General features: G+C 37.4%; 1 long non-coding RNA gene across 1 annotated transcript in view; it reads left to right on the top strand.

Annotated features, from left to right (window-relative positions):
• The window catches only part of LOC138697711 (uncharacterized), a 542,983-nt gene that overhangs the window by 507,825 nt on the left and 14,140 nt on the right, over positions 1-21,018 (top strand). Inside the window, exon 5 of the long non-coding RNA XR_011331599.1 lies at positions 5,910-6,016. This is a non-coding gene — a long non-coding RNA (uncharacterized lncRNA). The remainder of the gene's footprint in view (positions 1-5,909; positions 6,017-21,018) is intronic.

Here is a 21,018-nt window from a genome sequence, read left to right as displayed (position 1 = left end):
ATGTTTGGATATACGAGTTTTTGATGCTTTATTCTGTTAACACAAAATCTGGTAAATAGTCAATCCCAGTTTTAGTAGTTATATTTTGTGAAAGCACCTGCTTACGCTCCATTAATAATTTTATTCTCACTAAAGTTGTTTCGTGGAGTTACGAGGTTTTGCAATTAAATCTATGATAAAATGGTTCACATGTTACAGCTTCGACTTGCATCCTGATTTAGTGTCTCTGAGTCGGATTCAGTTCACCCTATTACCCACTCATAGCGCTTAAAGGGAGAGCATGGACTGGGATTAACCTCGCACGCAGGCCAATCGGATGGGCTCATTGTAATACCCGGAATAGAATGGTGTGCATTCCCTATGACTCCCAGCGCTACAGATGCCCCTGCGTGCCGTCTCCGAACTTCCCTACAGCCTACAGTACATGAACTCTTTACCTTTCCGCATAGATCTTACCACGGTCCTTCATCCCCGGTCCCACAAGTTACCACGAGCTCAGTGGAGAGCCCATGGTGCATAGCACTATCACCAGCAACGAATGACCACATATCCATGGGGTTCACGTTCAGCGGAGGCCCGCAGCCGATTTTACATCGGAGCAAGCCGGAAAATATGAAATAAACGGAGATGATGATGATGATGATGATGATGATGATGATGATGATGATGAAAGTGCAATTATGATGACTAAATGAATCCGAAGTCCAACGCCGAAAGTTACCCAGCTATTGGCTGAGGGAAAACCTCGGAAAAACCTCAACCAGGTAACTTATCCCAACCAGAATTTGATCCCGGGCCCGCTCGTTTCATGATCAGACGTGCTAACCGTTACTCCACAGCGGTGGACCATAGCGCTTATAGTCACAATTTTTTTCAAGTCCCGTTCTGAGTTTTGAGGTCGCTCTTACGCAGTATAGTTGTTGATATAGGCTAGTGCGTTTTCTGTGAAGTAGAATCCAAGATGCACGATATAGTGTTTGTAACAGAATACTGTGGTATAGCTACTTTAATCGAGAACCAAACACGCGACCTTCGCTTTCACATAACTTCGAGTCTCTGCCTTAGTCTTTGTATATATACACCACGGCTAGAGATCTTGAACGATTTACGAGACTGATTTAATGTCAGGCAAGGTAATTACATAGATGCTACCTTTTGCGTGCCTCACCGTTGTGTGTAAAACTCGGTGAACGACTTGTACGTACCTCCGGACATGACCATTTCCTGCCTGAGAAGCTGGCATTGCATGCTGATAGACGGTTCCTCGGTTCTGTAGTCATTACCTAAACATAACAACATGTTTTGGAAATGATATTAGGAATATACGCACGTTTCTGAACCTGCACGGTGAACTTGACCTTTGCGAGGTCGAATTCGATCTTCTCTTCACCAAGTGCGCCGTCCCAGTTGTTGAGGATTATTCCTTCGAAAATAGAATTAGCCCATGGTAAAGGACGAACTTAAAATACGAGTAATAAGTTATAGTAATAGCCGAACTGCAACTTCTTAATTAGAATTTTTTCTGTATTGATGTAATTCTTTATATCTGAAGAATCCGATATGCGTAGTACAGTTCCAAAAGGGACTTTCTTCATGCTGTCCATATTTCAGGAATTTGAGAAAAATTGATTTGGGATTTCATTGTGGTTACTATGTAATTCAAATGTAAGTTATAAGTAGTCCACCGTTGTGGCTGAGGGGTTAGCGAGTCTAACTCCGAACCCAGCGGTCCCGGGTTCGATTCCTGGTCAGGACGAGTTGCCTGGGTGAGGTTTTTTCGGGGTTCTTCCCTCACTCCTATGAATGAATATCAGGCGATTGTAACCCCACTCATCTTCGCCACTTCCTTTCCTCCCCCATCATCCTTTCCTTATCATCCCGTTTCTGGTTTTTCAGATCACTCTACAGGCGGCCTCCCGAAGCTACTGGCTCTCTCGACCGGCCTCCGTGGAATGTAGTTAAGCGACGTTGGATGCAACGAACACTTGAGGCGACCTACTCGGGGGAGTAGTTTCGCCTCGGAAGTTGCCAAAGCAGGAATGGTATATGATTTCTGTCGGCTGTAGGGACCAGTCGTTAGGGTGCGCTTAGGGGATCTGAGGCACGCAACTCATTCCATATCGAGGGTTAGCGTAATAGATCTCAATCAGTCGCAGTGCTGGACCATCCGTGCCCCCCTCAGTTAAATTCCATTCCGTATGTTACAAGTAGCCTAATTATGTTAACCACTGGCTTTTATTGACAACTGGACTTTTCTATAGCACGCGGCACTCAAACTTCTAAGTTGAATTTTTTATAAGTTCCAAAGTGCCGGAATTGTGACAAGTTAATTAAAGTTAGTTTAGGCTTTTCATGTGCCTTGCATATACTAAATGAAGTGAAATGTGCGCTTCACGTTCATTTTGAAGTGTCCTACCTGTTTACTTCACGTGTTGACCTCTGGAAAAAGAATAGACTAGTAAAATGGTTTGTATGGAGTGTGGCATTGTATGAGACAGAAACATGGTCATTACGACGAAGTGAAGAGAAGCGAATAGAAGCATTTGAAATGTGTATATGGAAAAGAATGGAACGTGTGAAGTGGAAAGACAGAATAAGAAATGAAGCTGTGTCGGAAAGAGTGGATGAAGAAAGAATGATGCTGAAACTGATCAGGAAGAGAACAAGGAATTGGTTGGGTCACTGGCTGAGAAGAAACTGCCTACTGAAGAATGCACTGGAAGGAATGGTGAACGGGAAAAGAGTTCGAGACAGAAAAAGATATCAGATGATAGACGACATTAAGATAAATGGATCATATGCGGAAACAAAGAGGAAGGCAGAAAATAAGAAAGACTGGAGAAAGCTGGGTTTGCGGTGAAAGACCTGCCCTTGGGCAGAGCACTAAATGAAATGAATATAATCACTTTTAGGTTACCTATACTGATCAATTGTTTCCAATTTTTAGTTATCTTGTAACGTTTTCCAAGCCAACTGACATCCTAGATGAATTCTTCACATTGAAAACTACCTTCCCGCTGAAAATTATATCATTTGTATACTTTTTTCGTGAAGAAACCTTCAGTGTCGCGAGCTATAGAAAACCGACAATTGCATTTAAAAATAAGATAGCCTATTTTGGAACTAACTCAAGAATTTAGAAATTTTTGAAAAGATCTGACTTTTTAGGTTGACTGTAACTGTAGCTAAGACAGTCGCGAAGAGGTGGGAGGATAGGGAATGAACGCCATTATTGATGTCATTTCCGGTGTTTGCAGTTGCAATGGATACGTGGAACGCATCGCATCAGACATTTGCCGCGGATATGTTATTCAAACCAAATGATTCAGTAGGTCTTACGCAGCGTAGGTTCCGACAACATTTCAATGTGGGTCGACATGGGCGAGTTTCCAGCCGTAGCACAATTTTATTGAGGGTAAACAATTCCAGAAGGACTTCTTCAGCCTTGAGGATTAACAATGTATTGTATATTCAAGAAAAGAACTTACCGCCAAAATTTTCACTTTCCTCGAAAACGAAATAATGATAAACGTTTCAACAGTTCAGCTTCTAACTGCAAACTAACACATTTCCGCGAAAAAGAGTATCAGTGCGTTGTAATTTGGAAGGCTTCCGCTAGAATACAATTCATCTCAGGTCGTATATCACACTGTTTCATATTTGTATCTCTATTTCACATTTGTAACACTTCCCCTATCACCATCATCATCATTATCATCATCATCATCATCATCATCATCATCATCATCATCATCATCAAGCCACCGCCGCGTGGCTCAGTCGGAGAAGGAGCTTGCCTGATTACCTGGTTGGATTTTTTCCGAGGTTTTCCCCAACCGTAAGGTGAATGTCAGGTAATCTATAGCGAAGCCTTGGCCTCATCTCGCCAAATACCATCTCGCTATCACCAATCACATTGACGCTAAATAACCTCGTAGTTGATACAGCGTCGTTAAATAACCAACTAAAAATATCTTCATCAACGTTCCACGTATTAGACCTAATGATGTGTTGTGGTCTCTTTTAGGCCTTCCTAAGTTTATGCTTGGAACGCATGATAAGATTCGTTTTGGCAAACTTTCTTTCCAGTTCAGTCTATATTGATTTATTTGTTGAATAAGTGAGATCATTTTTAATTCTTTGAATATGTCCTCTGTGCTCAAGTAGGGGATAACCACCAGTTATGGTTACCAACCCTCCCGTTTTTCCCGGGTTCTCCCGTATTTGCCCCTAATTTTAACAGACTCCCGGCTCCCGTATTATTCTTCTCTTCGAGCATTATTCTCTCTTATTTTTGCATAATGTAATTTTTTTATTCTAAACATTTGATTTTGTCGTGATTGATTGATTATGTGATGAATTTTGTTGTTCAAAAGATGCATTAAAATATGCAGTCTTTATAGGACGTGATGCTTGCCAATAATGGGTTTCAGTGCTCACCCGTTTAAAATCAAACCGTGTTAGGCCCGGTTTCTTCAACCTTTTTTTAAATTATAACAGTATGTTATTCCATTTTAAATTTAAACTTAACAGTTGAAGCATTTCTTCAACTACTGTTAGTACTAACAAGTTGTTAAAACCTTAGTACTAACAAGCTGTTAAAACCTATGTTAATTTAACTGCCCAATTTCATGCAGTTAAATCATTTAACTCTCTGTTAGCATAGAAGTATTCAATATGGCTGTTGTGTTAGATGCTGAACTTTTATATCTTGATTATTTAGAAAATTATATCAATGAATACATAAACAGAGCGGATGATTTCTGTAATTTGACAGACCAGAAGTTCATACAAAGGTATAGGCTATTTCTGCCAAGCCTTACTTTTCGCTTTCAACGTAGATCCGTTTGTTTGTTTATTCTCATTAATTGGTTTATGCCGCGAAATTATTTCCAGCAGAAGGCTTCTCTCGAACGAAGATAAATTAGTACCACTATTTCTTTTTGTTCCAGTGTTTTCCATTTCATAACAGCAATACCAATACGCCGCTCAACGCTATTGTGATACAGACGACAGAAAAACATAAATCAAACCTGAGAGAATAGAGACTTCTATCCTCTCTGAATCAAACAACGGAAACAAGCGAGAATCGCAATTTTCAGAGTTCAGAAAACAGAATTGAGCCTATACTTGATTACAGGTTATGGTTAAACTCTAGAATCTCTAGTCCTAACAGAGAGTTAACAAACAGAATGTTAAAATGTGAAATGTAAAGTTGAAGAAACGCAATATTTTAACAGCAATTTATACCTTTAACTTACAGTTAATTAACACTATGTTAGGTGCATTTTAACAAAGGTTGAAGAAACCGGGTCTTAATGTTATAAATTTGGAAAAACTGGCTAGTTTTGTTCTAAGCATACCAAGTAGTAATGTTCATACAAAGAGGGCGCTTCATCTCATGAAGAATAATTGGACTGGAGTTCGAAACATGAACACGACACCTTTAATCAAATCAGAGCTGAAAACTGCAGTCGACTTCAACTATTACACGACACAAAATCTATCTCAAAATACTCTTAATTTAAGCCCAGCTGCAGAAGTGTGGAAAAAAGTTGTTTTTTTTCAGTAGCTGAAGCGAATAATTTGTCTATTTTATGTGTGAAATTTTGTAGATTCCTTAGTCTCCCGTATGTTCTTCAAAAAAAGTTGGCAACCCTACCTCCAGTTCTTGTCAGGGACCTCATTTTCGCCGCTGTAAATCTTCCTTCATCTGCCCTCCTGCTAATCCACGCCTTGCTGCCTTATGTAAGGACTGGTCGTGCAAGAGTTTTGTACATCAAATTGTATATCATTTGAACTATTTTCTTTTGCAATGGAAGTACATTCCATCAGACTTACTTCTAGCACAAATCGCAGCGCATCGTCCTTCTTCGTATATTCCTGTAACGTAGTGTCTCTCATTACAGGAAAAGTAGGAAACGTAATGCTACTGCATACCGTCACATCGCATCTCCGAGACACCAATAAGCGACCGATGGGTTTTCCGCGAACTCGAAGGAGAGCTTGTAATGAGGTAAGTTCGTGACACTTACACAGATACTGGGATGCGAACTGCAAGTACTGTGACTTGTTAAATGCATTTCATACACAAATAAGCATTTGCTTAAGGGTGCAGGTACATCATTGGGCTGCAAAAATTTAGTGAAATTCAGTTTCTTTATATCTCAGCTGCAATAAAAGCTAAATGAACAAAAAATGTTCATGCTTAATATACCTACATACATTACACTTTATAAAACACTATTCAGGATATTAAAATAGCTAATAATTATCTGTAAAAATATCATCAATTTGCATAGTTTTTTTACAACCGTAAAGCATTTACATTATAAAATATACCTTCAGTTAATTAAAAATCTACATGATTATTTTACTGGAATGTTTTAAGGGCCTAATAAACAACATAGACTAGGATATTTTACCTGTGAAGGTGTAGGCCCACATCAAAGAATTTACTTACATATATAAAGATGTGGTGGGAAATAAAAAGTCAGGCGTTGTTTAGGTTAGCAAAAAGAAGGGAAAATGCCGAGAACTTTTAGAGACAAAAAATAAGTATTACTTATACTATTACTTACTTACTTACTTACTTACTTACTTACTTACTTACTTACTTACTTACTTACTTACTTACTTACTTACTTACTTACTTACTTACTTACTTACTGTACAAATGGCTTTTAGAGAACCCGGAGGTTCATTGCCGCCCTCACATAAGCCCGTCATTGGTCCCTATTCTGAGCAAGATTAATCCAGTCCCTACCATCATATCCCACCTCCCTCAAATCCACTTTAATATTATCCTCCCATCAACGTCTCGGCCTCCCCAAAGGTTTATTCCCTCCGATCTCCCAACTAACACACTATATGCATTTCTGGATTCGCCCATATGAGCTACATGCCCTGCCCATCTCAAACGTCTGGATTTAATGTTCCTAATTATGTCAGGTGAAGAATACAATGCGTGCAGTTCTGCGTTATGTAACTTTCTCCATTCTCCTGTAACTTTATCCCTCTTAGCCCCAAATATTTTCATAAGCACTTTATTCTCAAACACCTTTAATCTCTGTTCCTCTCTCAAAGTGAGAGTCCAAGTTTCACAACCATATAGAACAACCGGTAATATAACTGTTTCATAAATTCTTACTTTCAGATTTTTTGATAACCGACTGGATCATAAAAGCTTCTCAACCGAATAATAACATGCATTTCCCATATTTATTCTGTGTTTAATTTCCTCCCGAGTATCATTTATATTTGTTACTCTTGCTCCCTGGTATTTGAATTTTTCTACCCCTTCAAAGGATAAATTTCCAATTTTTATATTTCCATTTCGTACAATATTCTCGACAGAAGACATAATCATATACTTTGTCTTTTCGGGATTTACTTCCAAACCTATTTTTTTACTTGCTTCAAGTAAAATTCCCGTATTTCCCCTAATCGTTTGTGGATTTTCCCCTAACATATTCACGTCATCCCCATAGACAAGCAGCTGATGTAACCCGTTCAATTCCAAACCCTCTCTGTTATCCTGGACTTTCCTACTCTAGAGCAAAGTTAAAAAGTAAAGGTGATAGTCCATCTCCTTGCTTTAGCCTTCTCTCTTAACCGAATCATATGCCTTTTTTAAATCTATGAATAACTGATGCACTGTACCCTTATACTCCCATTTTTTCTCCATTATCTGTCGAATAAAAAATATCTGATCAATAGTTGATATATTACGCCTAAAACCACACTGATGATCCCCAACAATTTCATCTACATATGGAGTTCATCTTCTCAAAAGAATATTGGACAAAACTTTGTACAACGTCAACAAAAGTGATATTCCTCGAAAGTTACTACAGTTAGTCTTGTCCCCCTTCTTAAAGGTAGGTACGATTATGGACTCCTTCCATTGTTCTGGTACAATTTCCTTTTCCCAAAGAGCAAGTACAAGCTTATAAATTACAATAGAAGGGATATATATACCTCTGCAATTCTTACAGTTAAATTTATCCCCTTTTTTATAGATTGGACATTATGATGTTCATGCTCCAGTCCTTTGGGATTCTACAACAAAAAACTTGCTTGCAAATATAAAAACGTGGTGGGAAGTAAGAAATGAGGCGTTGTGTAAGTTAAGCTGTGACTCTGAATATAAATTCTGCGTTTTCTATCTACAAAACTCGGAAGTAAGTGAAAGTGAACTTGAAGTAAAGTTCTCGAATACGGCCGTAATTCTAAAATGTTAGAGTCTTTGATTCCAATACTCATCTTCTATTTTGAATTCCGACAATTTGAGACTTACCACATCGACAACACAAATTGTTCTGTCTGCAGAACCTCGTTGTTATACCATTGCTTTTCAAAATGCAACGAGTGTAAATTCCATCGCTTGTTATGTCATAAAATAACGAGCTTCCAGTTTCTGCCTGCGGCAAATTTACTGCCTTCATACCTTACCTCACCCAAAATAAGTAGTTTAAGACCACTCCTCCAGATATTACTGTTCTTCTTTTTTATTGGCAGCACACGGTTCAACATCTTTATTACACAGAGACCATATCCCGGCCTCCCAAATTGTTGTTGTGCATTTATTGCAGTTGATGTTTCACTCTACCGCAATTCTCGGCAGAGTTTTTGTCATTGAATAAACTGCGAATTTTCAGGAGAAATAATCGAAAAAGAGGCAGGATTTCTCTTAAGTATTTGAGCTCTGTCTTCATTCGTTCTGTTATATTTATCACTATATTACCAATTTTTCTACCTCTTCAGTCTCGGTAATGTAGACGTATGTGGTGTCAGCGAAAGAAATGAAGGCAACGTGAGCCAACAGTTGGGAAAGGTTAAGGTGCAAAAGAGAGACGATAGGGATAAGAAAGAGGGGTTAGGGGTAAGAAGTGAAAGTATAGAGAAGGTAAATAGAGCAGATAGAGGAAATAAGGCGGAGGGCAGCAAGGATTAACCAGCATACAATCTAAGGAAATGGTGTGTCAGTGGAATGAAGGGTTAATTAGGGGTGCAGTGAATATGGATAGAAGGGGGACAAGACTAACTGTAGTAACTTTCGAGGAATATCACTTTTGTTGACGTCGTACAAAATTTTGTCCAATATTCTTTTGAGAAGATTAACTCCATATGTAGATGAAATTATTGGGGAACATCAATGTGGTTTTAGGCGTAATAGATCAAATATTGATCAGATATTTTGCATTCGACAGTTAATGGAGAAAACATTGGAGTATAAGGGTACAGTGCATCAGTTATTCATAGATTTCAAAAAGGCATATGACTCGGTTAAGAGAGAAGTTTTATATGATATTCTTATTGAATTTGGTATTCCCAAGAAACTAGTGAAACGTACAGCAGAGTTCGTATAGGTCAGTTTCTGTAGATGCGTTTCCAATTCACTGTGCGCTAAAGCAAGGAGATGCACTATCACCTTTACTTTTTAACTTTGCTCTAGAGTATGCCGTTAGGAAAGTCCAGGATAACAGAGAGGGTTTGGATTTGAATGGGTTACATCAGTTGCTTTTCTATGCGGATGACGTGAATATGTTAGGAGAAAGTCCACAAACGATTAGGGAAAATACGGGAATTTTACTGGAAGCAAGTAAAGAGATAGGTTTGGAAGTAAATCCCGAAAAGATGAAGTATATGATTATGTCTCGTGACGAGAATATTGTAGGAAATGGAAATATAAAAATTGGAAATTTATCTTTTGAAGAGGTGGAGAAGTTCAAATATCTGGGAGCAACAGTAACAAATATAAATGATACTCGGGAGGAAATTAAACACAGAATAAATATGGGAAATGCCTGTTATTATTCGGTTGAGAAGCTTTTATGATCCAGTCGGTTATCAAAAAATCTGAAAGTTAGAATTTATGAAACAGTTATATTACCGGTTGTTCTATATGGTTGTGTAACTTGGACTCTCACTTTGAGAGAGGAACATATATTAAGGGTGTTTGAGAATAAGGTGCTTAGGAAAATATTTGGGGCTAAGAGGGATAAAGTTACAGGAGAATGGAGAAAGTTACATAACGCAGAACTGCACGCATTGTATTCTTCACCTGACATAATTAGAAACATTAAATCCAGACGTTTGAGATGGGCAGGACATGTAGCACGTATGGGCGAATCCAGAAATGCATATAGAGTGTTAGTTGGGAGGCCGGAGGGAAAAAGACCTTTAGGGAGGCCGAGACGTAGATGGGAGGATAATATTAAAATGGATTTGAGGGAGGTGGGATATGATGATAGAGAATGGATTAATTTTGCTCAGGATAGGGACCAATGGCGGGCTTATGTGAGGGCGGCAATGAACCTGCGGGTTCCTTAAAAGCCAGTAAGTAAGTAAGTGAATATGGATGAATAGTGTTTAAGTATGAGAAGGGTCATGATGAGTTTATTTAATTAGTAGGAATGAGTAGGACGTACTGTAAATATAGGAAGAGTAGAGGAGTAAAAATAAGACTAGACTTGATAGGTATCAGTAGGACAAAGAAGTAATAAAGATTGATATAAAGCAAATAATAGAGGGTAGGCCTAGTTAAGACTATAATACAGTAAAATGATTGTAGTGATTTGTAAATAAGTTGGGTTTGTGAACATGTAGAGTATAAAAAGTAATTGTTATGTTGTTATTAGGAATAGGAAATAGTAGAAGGTAGGATTAGAAGGAAAGAAGGAATAGTTAATAAATGCAGAAATATAGGAAGTGTGGTGAACGAACATGAAAGACATAGTGGGTGAACATTAAATGATGAAGAGGTGTCGGTCATTAACATCGGGTATTGTGCAAGTTGTAAATAGTATATGGAAGGGACTGCAGGCCAAATAATGTGAACGGCCAGCAGGACCAAAGGCTTGAGTGAGAATAAACCATACCATACAATACCATACCATACCATACCATACCATACCTTACCATACCTTACCATACCATACCATACCATACCATACCATACCTTACCTTACCATACCATACCATACCATAACCTTACCTTACCATACCATACCATACCATACCATACCATACCATACCTCTTCAGTCTAGAAGGCTTTTAATTATTGTTATTCGGCTAAGGCCTTTGCTTACCGATCCGGGATTGAGCTCGGACGCGGGTTCGATTCCCGCTTGGGCTGATTACCTGGTTAGGTAATCAGCACAAGCCCTGATAACGTCTTCCTCAACTGTATTCATGATTACAACTAGCCAAGAAGAAGAGGCGTATGTAAATTGCAAAATATAAGAAAAACTGACCACGCACAGTCGCTGCACAGTCCTCGATTACAGTAGAACCTCTATTATCCGTTGTAATGAAGGGGGTGGGCTGAACGATAAATCGAAAAAAAAATCGGATAATCCGTATCATAAAAGGTTTTCGTAAATTTACTGAATAATATTTACACTTTCATTTCCTCCATAGTCTTATATTTAACATGCTAGGTAGTGGACCAGAAATTCACTAATTTAAGTCTGGTTATCAGTGACGGGTTTTCAAGAGCCAAAGAAACTCCTCGCAATGGCTGTCTGTAAAACTATGTGAATAGTGGAGGTCTCGTGTTGTAGATTTACATACTTTATACACTCCAATCCCGTATTCTGATGCGAAATGTGCCACAGTTTCTCTTTCGCAAACCACTCAATTATTTACACTTTTTTTTTTTTCGATACTTAGCACAGCAAGATTTCTTTTGATACCTGCAGAAAACATTTTATGTAGAAGTTATAAGACTTTTTTTTCGATACTTAGCACAGCAAGATTTCTTTTGACACCTGCAGAAAACATTTTATGTAGAAGTTATACAGTACGACAATTCGAGCAATAGACCTTACTGTGTAAGGAAAAAGACTTGTAATATCACTCTTTGCAAAAATAATGTGTTAATACAATGTAGTGGCAAAAAAAAAACCGGACCGACTCTTGTAGCTGATTTCAAAGCCTTGTTTACAGTGACAGCACGATAGACTGGCAACTAATACTTTCGTATTTCGAATCCTGTCTGGTAAGGAAACTTTTTTTGTTTCTTATTCAAATTTATTCCCAATACTCTTCGATTGCAGCGATATTTTACTACTTAATTAACTTATTATTCCCAGAACATGAATTTTACCAACTTATTTTCTAATGGCTTTCGAAATAGGCTACGTCAGCAGTCGAAACCACAACAATTTCAATAGATTACTCGCTATCTTGTGAATGCGGGCGTGGCATGCGCAGTGGCTCATTTCGGGGACTTTGATTATTCCGTCGGTCCGGTTTTTTTGCCACTGCTGTACAATACTTCATATGTTTCTGCAGAAAAAAGCAAGAAAAAGACTGACAGATAATCGGTGTTCTACTGTTGCCTAGTCTCCGTACAGTCACCGCGCAGTACCTATGTGAAAACCGACCTTTATAGTACCACAAATAGCAGAGGGTTTCACACCTGGACGTATTCACTAGCTCCGATTTACGGTCGTGTGTAGCAGTAATTTGGCTGGCCAGTTGTATAGGTACAACATCATAAAATCAGTGGGGCGCCCTACGAAGAGATCCGTTGATTTACAGGCGTAGATTTGCAACAGAGTTCATGCGGTGAAAACGGAGTTAATTTGTTTCAAGAAAATTCGAAAGCAATCAATATATTGAACAAGTTTTTTATATACTTTTTTAAAAGAGCTCATACATGATACACAAGAGTTGGCAGAGATATCGAAGTCGTTCACTCGGGAAGACGTGAAAGGTATCGCATCGGTTCGCTGTGGTCACATAGCCGCGCAAACACTGTTTGTGAACCCCCAACGAGCGTCCTCCACCACTTCCGCTAGGAGTGCAGCGCGCGATCGAAACTTTCATATCCTGCTTTTTCGAACCGTACGCCTGTACAACCACTTATTCGACTCGGTGTCAGTGATGTTTCTGCGTTACGCATTTTCGTTACATCCAGCTCCGAAATATCACCTCTAATGAACCATTGGATAGACGTAATACCTACTATGTCAGAAGATCGCAAGGCGAAATGAAGAATGTCGGTGAAATTAAATTTTGTAAAGTGGATATCTCCGGGGAAAAATCGTTATCCAGTCTCGTCTTGTTCATTATACAGGGACATCATTTTATATTTACTTCAATTTTTATTGTACCTGCGTTTCTAAATGTACTTGACTCCCACCCCTTTCACTAATGTCCTTGCTAACGTCAGTCACACAAACTTACACGGCCGCTGTTGCTAGCAGTGAAATAAACAGTACAGAGTACAGTGTGTTTCAGAAATATGTAGTTTTTTTTATAGAAGAAAAAGCTTATATTATTGAAGTTTATTTTCGCACAGGTATGGTGTGTAGCATAACTGAATTTATCTGTGTGGACTGAGCACAAGTGAAGATTAGAGTTACCGAAAGTACGGTACCCTATAATATGGTACGGTACTTAACAGCATTATTTAAACAAGAGTTTGTTTTACTGTTTGTAGGTATGAACGACGATGATAGAAACTGGAATTACAATATAACCGAATGTGAACAACAGTTTTTTTCACAATTTCCTGATTATATCATTACGGAATATTTTCGTAGAAATGTCATTAATCTGGTAGATAAATTTAGAGCAACAGAGTGTACAGAAAGGAAGAAAAGTGTAAGATGGCCAACAAAGGTGACAGAAGATGCTGTAAAAGATGCTACAGAAAGGATGCAGGGAGGTCCTAATAAGTCGGTCAAGAAGTTAGCTGTAGAAATTGGGGTTTCTTGCGGAAGTGCTCACAAAATTCTCAGGAATAAATTAGGTTAGTAATATGCTGAATAAAGTAGACATTACATAATGTGTATAACCGCCTGAAGAGTTGAGTTTGTGAAAAAAAAATGTTACTATTCTACTATTTTTTTATAAAATACTGTAAAGTAATGACCAAACTGAAAATCGTAATACTATATTTCCCTGTAACATAAATGGATACACTACTTTTCTCTCCTCCTATAGCTAGTAAAATGATTTGTTTACATATTGCACTAGCAACTCTAAACTCCTGTAATGGAAGGGGGGTAACAGTGTTTCCGAGTATAGCCAGGTTAATGTTAAAAATGTTAGTAAAAATAAAGTGATGTCCCTGTACAAGTATCACTCGAATTAAATTCAGAAAGTCCACCGTTTTGGAGTAAAGGCCCATTCACAACGAAGATTAAACGCAACCGTAACATAAACACACAAGTTTACGGTCAGGTTACCAAATTCTCATTCACAATGATTCACATAAAAACTGACATTAACATTACCGTTAGACGTTAACATGAAAGTTTGCGAACTCCAAACTTCCATGCTTATGCATAGGGGAGAGTCGGGTAGTATCGGACATCGGGTAATATCGGACAGTGAGTTTCTTTCATCTACCACACGATGATAGTACCTGATTGACATGGTTACGTTTCTGTGATGTCGCATAGAGAAACGTAACCATGTCATTCAGGTAGGCTACATATGGTGGCAGATGAAAGAAACGCACTGTCCGATATTACCCGATGTCCGATACCACCCGACTCTCCCCTATGTGATTTGCAAACAGTACACAATAGCGGAGCGCTGAAGTATACGATAGAATATGAAGAAATGACGTCGTTGTTATGTTTCCATGGTTACCAAGTATCTTCGCGGTTATGTTTATGTTCCCATCGTGAATGTTCTTGACATTTACCGTAACATTTAGATTCTTAAGTTAACGCTTACGGTATGTTTAATTTTCATTGTGAATGACTCTTTACAGCTAGCATGTTTGACAGTGGAGCGAGCGGTCCCGGGTTCAAACCCTGGTTGGGATAAGTTACCTGGTTGAGGTTACTCCAGGGTTTTCCCTCAACCTATTAAGAGCAAATGCTGGGTAACTTTCGGTGCTGGACCCTGGGCTCATTTCGCTGGCATTATCACATTCATTCATTCATTCATTCATTCATTCATTCATTCATTCATTTTATTCCATAGATCTTACATGAGCAATGAAGCTTTAAGATGTGGAACAAGTCAAAATGTTACAATATTACAATTACAATTTTTACAAATTTTTATAGTTTTACAATTTAGTAATTTTCTACAATTTTTACAATTTTGTGCAATTTTTTACAATATTTTGGTGAGATGTAGTGAGATGAGGTGAGGTCTGAGGATTCGCCAAAATATTACCCGGCATTTGCCTTTTAGTTTGGGGAAAACCTCGGAAAAACCCAACCAGGTAATCAAATCAAAGGGGGGTAATCTAATCAAAGGGGTTGATGCCAAGGACTCGCCACAGACCATCCGGCTTCAGTCCCACGGCTGTGGAAAACCTCGGAAGAAACCAAAGACCAAAGGGGGATCCAACCCAAGCCCGAACGCAGCTCCGGATCAGCAGCCCAGCGAGTCTGCCGACTGAGCTACATCGATGGCTCTACTAAAAGTATACAATACATAGCCAATCAGATTATTAATTTCACAAACGCAAGTGATCATTTATCAGTTGAGCTATATGTATAATACAAAACAAGTAAGTTATTTAAATTTAAGGCATAAACAATTCAACCAGTTGTGATATACAGAAATTGATAATACATATCATGCAAACTACTTCAAATTACAAACACAAACAATTTATCAATAGACCTATATAGATTACTATTCAATTTAAAGGATATACAATTCATCGGCCAAAACTATACAAATATATACAGGGACATCATTTTATTTTTACTAACATTTTTAATATTAACCTGGCTATACCTTTAGAGAACCGGAAACACCGTTCGCTACCTCCTTCCACGACTGGAGTTCGATGATACTGGCGTAAAACACAAACAAATCACTTTACTAGGTATAGAAGGGAAGAAAAGTACTTCATCCATTTGCGTAAACTAGGAAATATCGCGATTTTGAGTTCGGTAATTTTCATTAGGTTTTTGTTTAATCAAAATGCAGTACTGTATTAAGAATAAGTGTTTTTACTCACGAATTGAGCTATTCATGCGAACGTATTCATTATGCAGTGTATATTATACTGTCTACAGCACATTAGCGTACAATATAGAGAATGAAGTTCAATTGAAAAATAATCATAATATGGATATTTAAACACATTTTTGAAAATGGTGGCCGTTCATTTCGATACAGGCTTCAGTTCTTTTGTGCATATTATCGCACTATAGACTATCGCATCTAATTCCAATTGCCAGTTTCGTCCTTCGTACTAGTAACTCATGTTGAAATAATTCTGTGCCTACTCTATAAAAGAGTACCTTGCATACTGTAAATTCAATCTTCACTTCTGCCCGGCCCGCACAGATAAAATTACTCAGACATGCTATCTAATGTCCGTCCAAGTGGTTATGCCGCAGGGTCGTAGAAAGGAGGGAAATCACGTGACAGTTAATTACTTAACGAGGCCCTTTTATTTAAGTTATTTTAAACAGTTGTATAATATTACGTAAACGTCCAATTCCTAACAGAAATTAATGTTTTCAGAAAAGAGCTAAGACAGCCCTGTTTTTACAGAGGGGCGTGCAGAAGCAGGTGGGGGAAATCGGGATGCGACGTAGGCAAACGGACAGTACCTGTGCGAAAATATGATTCAATATTGAAAGTTCTTTCGTCACTGGAAAACGCGAACATATTTCTGGAACGTACTATACTCAATAACTCAGTGCTGCTTACTATATGCGGCCTTGATTCTGTCTGGAGAACAGTTGAAACTTCATTAGTAGAAGGGGTGAGAATGAAGTACATTAAAAATCTCAGGTACAATAAAAATTGAAGTAAAAATAAAATGATGTCCCTGTACAATACAAAGTAGCATACTTTCATTAAGCTACACAAAAATCAGTAGAGCTACACAGACTAGTAATCATATTAAAAGCATATACAATTCATCAGCCAAACTATACACACATATATAATCAAATTAGTTCAATTTACAAACTTATTTTCGTTAAACTATACAAAATTGTACAATTAATATGAAGTAGATTAATTCAATTTATAAGCTTAAACAATTCATCAGTTTGACCTATACAGTATACTATTCAGTTTACAGCACATACAATTCATCAGTTATGCTATATAACCATCGTAGTTGATATAGCGTAGTGAAATAACTCAAACCAATTTAAAAAGTTCTGAACTGTAACATGAATTCGCGAAGTGTTAAGTGTGGACTGTAGCAGTAGCTATGAGCGGAGCTCTCAATGAGGTTAAACTCATTTTTCCTCCATTGTATCATTGTAGAAAACGCTCAAATGATTTATAATATCAGTCTGTGGATTGTTCTACATGATTAAGTTTTGAAACATGGCAATATCTTTAGAAACATAGGGAAGGAATTTTCTCACGAGATATCGGCATTGTGATCAATTTTAGGATCTACGATTAGTAGCGAAATCCGATTACGAAAACAAATTATAATGGCTAGGGGAATATTCGTGCTAATCACACAATGCGTTCGTTTTGATTGGATGATCGTTCACCTCTACTGAGGCATGTGGACGTGAGGCCAGCAGTCAGCTGTTCGACCTTGGCCCTAGTTGTGTGGTGTGAAATTATAGTCTATGTTGCTTCATTATGTCATAGATTTAGAACTAAAGATCACATTCCTTGGAATATAGAATTATAAAGCATTTTTTCAGTACATCTCATAATTTCAATTGCAATTGAATGAGGTTATTTTGAACAAAATGCTCAGATATGTTAAACCTTGTATTTAGAAAGGAGTATTTTTACGGAAACAAAATATTTTTAGACACTTGTTTAGTTATGGTGTTATGGAAAACATTTTTCAATTACACCTTATAGTTTTTTAATGTCATCTGAATAAACATACTTTTATCGTTAATTTTATACTGATTTATTTAAATCATCTGTTTTAAAATGGCGCTGATCATGACTATCTAGTAATTAGATCAAAATATTTTAAATGCAGAAAAACATAAGTAGAACATGAAAGCAATAACAAATAATAATAATAATAATAATAATAATAATAATAATAATAATAATAACTAGCCGTACCCGTGCGCTCCGCTGCACCCGTTAGAAATAAATATAAAGTAATTACATAATTAAAATAGGACATTTGATCCAGGGAACATTCGTGTTTGATATACGGATTAATCGTTTATTATGTTACTTAATTTAAATTGTATTTGCATAATTAAAATGCGATCATTTTGATCCAGAGACCACTCATAAAAATTATTTTAGGAAATACAGGAAACGAATGTACAGAATAGCCTATCAAGTTTTCTGTGCATAAGAAGCTATTTTAATCTTACCTGTCCTCGATTCACTCAGAAGTTACTGTAATAACATTATAGCATTATGTCCATCTAGAGAAACTACACTTTCCAATGGTGAATTAATAACTAATTATACAAATCGGTTAATTTAGCTTCTGATATTACTTCATACAAACCACTGCCTGCTGGATCACATCCTTTGGCTGCGTAACTGCCTGCTCATTCCTCTTCCTTAGCATTGAGTTTTGCGTGGACATTATTGTCCAGTTTCGACACTAGAGCGCAGCAAGTAACTGCCGTTGAATTGGCTGTACTAAATGTGTAGAATTAATTATACTGTCTTATTTGACATCTTAGAAGTAATTACAGTGTTTGTAAGTTATTGTTTATTAATGATATGATTTTCTTCTTTAAAATACATTGGAAGAAAGGAACATTCGGTTTGAAATACATTTAATTTTGTGAGATATAAAACTTGGTTTCCTGAAATAACAATATTAATTATAATATATTTGCAATGGTGTCTTGTTGTGTCCCTTTCTGCAAAGTGCACAGAGGAAAATTGAAATTCAGAAGATTATCATTTCATGAATTTCCATCTAATAGTGAGCTGCTGGAAAAGTGATTAAAGGTTAAATATTATATCAAGAGAAGGTGATAAAAGAGGAAGTAAGTGAATTCCTTCTGATCGTTCATGTGTGTGTAGTTTACACTTCAAACAAGAAGATTTTAAAGAAGATACAAAATATAGGAAACTGAAAAATTTGTCGATACCAAGTATATTTCTTGGATATCCTTCATACATGAAACCTTCTAACAAGAGGAAGAGAAAAGTCAGAAACTCAAGTTCATCATTCTCCGAGAAGAACAACGTCTCAAAATCGGCTGCACAATGTCAGGAGGACATTGAAGCCGAATATCGTGAGAAAGACATAGAAGCCGAAATTATAAAAGACAAGACAGATGTAAACGTATATTCCAGACATATTGCTGTTCAAGTAAATACTGTAAGATTAAGTGAACTGGAATATCACAAAAAATTAAATAAAAATCTTCGAGCGAAAGTGTACAGACTCGAAAACAAAATTTTGGAAATAGAGAAGGAACTTCAAGAGGCGAAGGAAGAAATTAATAGCTATACTGAGAGAAAGTCAGTAAAAGGTAAAAAGTAAAGGTATCCCTGTAATATGCCATGAAGGCACTTAGGGGACATGGAGGTATAGCCCCATGGTTTCCATGACCTCGGCACTAGAATGAGGTGGTGTGGTCGGCACCACGCTCTGATCGCATTTTACCCCCGGGAAAGACCTGTTACTCAATTTTATAGGAGGCTGAGTGAACCTCGGGGCCTTTCTGAAAGTTTGGCAACAAGAAAAAATCCTGTCACCTGGGATCGAACCCCGGACCTTGTAGTCCGTAGCCAGCAGCTCTACCAACTGAGCTACCTGAGAGAAAGTCAGTAGATAACATAAAGAAATCAGCACATGATGGCTACAAAATGGCTGCATATATATATACTGGATCAAATTAGAAATTTAAAAAAAAATCGTCCAAAATGGTCCGAGCCAATTATTCGGTACTGCTTATGTTGGCGAATATCGTCTCCTAAAGGCTACGACTTTTGGAAGAAGTTTGAAATTAGTACAAGCACCGTCGCGCAGCATATTAGATAGGTATATGGGCTCAACGGAATATGGCGTTGGTGTTTCCCTCTTAATTAAACAGACACTTAAGTTAGAATGAAATTGAGAAAGTAGTTTCTCTTTATATGCGATGAAATGGCAATAAAAGAAAGCTTGCTTTATAATAAAGAAGAGGATAAAATTTTTGGTTTAGTCGAAGCTGAAGGAGTTTATAATAAAGAAATAGGAATAAATCCCGTCTTAGCCAACAAACTTCTGTGTTTAGTTATTCATGGATTATCTACCAAGTGCACAATACCGGCAGCATATTTCATGGTACGAAATTTGCAAGGAAATGATCTGCTCTTATTAGTTCAGCAAGTGTTGAAAGCTGTAAAGACTGTGGATTTCATGTGCTTCGGCTTGTAACTGATAACCATAGAACTAATACTGCTATGTTTAAGGGTTTAGGCGGCGGAGATCTGCAGCCTTGCGTAGTACTCCCATGTAACTTGCAACATAATTTATATTTAAGTTTTGATTACTGTCACATCATCAAAAACATCCGTTCACAGTTTCTAGACCAGGATATAGCAGACAGAGAAGGAATGATCAGTTCAAAATTCATCAAGGAAATATACAGGATACAAAAGGACTTAGCTGTGAAACCCATTCGATTTCTAATGAGGAAGCATGTCGAACCCAGTTCTTTTGAGAAAATGAACGTTCTTTATGCTGTACAGACATTTTCACTGGAAGTTACAAGCACTTTGGACTATATGAAGGACAATCATTTACGTCTGACATCTCGGGTAAATTTTTCAGAAGCAGGACCAACAATACGTTTCATGAAAATGTGTACAAATTTTTTACTGTACACGACATAAGCGATAAATTATCTGTTTACAGTATTTTACTCGGCATTTCTTTTCGGGGACGGGGGAAAATTTTTTAATGAGCGCAAAATTTATTACACTTCAAATGGGACTTTTATATATGGGGAAGTTACTTTCTGGCAATACTGAACTTAATAGAACAGTAGACTAAGTGTTCGTATAACAATTTCATGGATTGGAAGATACTGCAGGAAGATACCACATACTGTCGTTAATTCAAACCGTGATTTCCAATAATCTCGTAGCTCGGTTAAAGGAAGCATATATTTTTT

Source organism: Periplaneta americana, chromosome 4 (genome assembly GCF_040183065.1).
Source record: "Periplaneta americana isolate PAMFEO1 chromosome 4, P.americana_PAMFEO1_priV1, whole genome shotgun sequence".
NCBI classification, from domain to species: domain Eukaryota; kingdom Metazoa; phylum Arthropoda; class Insecta; order Blattodea; family Blattidae; genus Periplaneta; species Periplaneta americana.
This window is presented reverse-complemented; position numbering and strand designations above follow the sequence as displayed.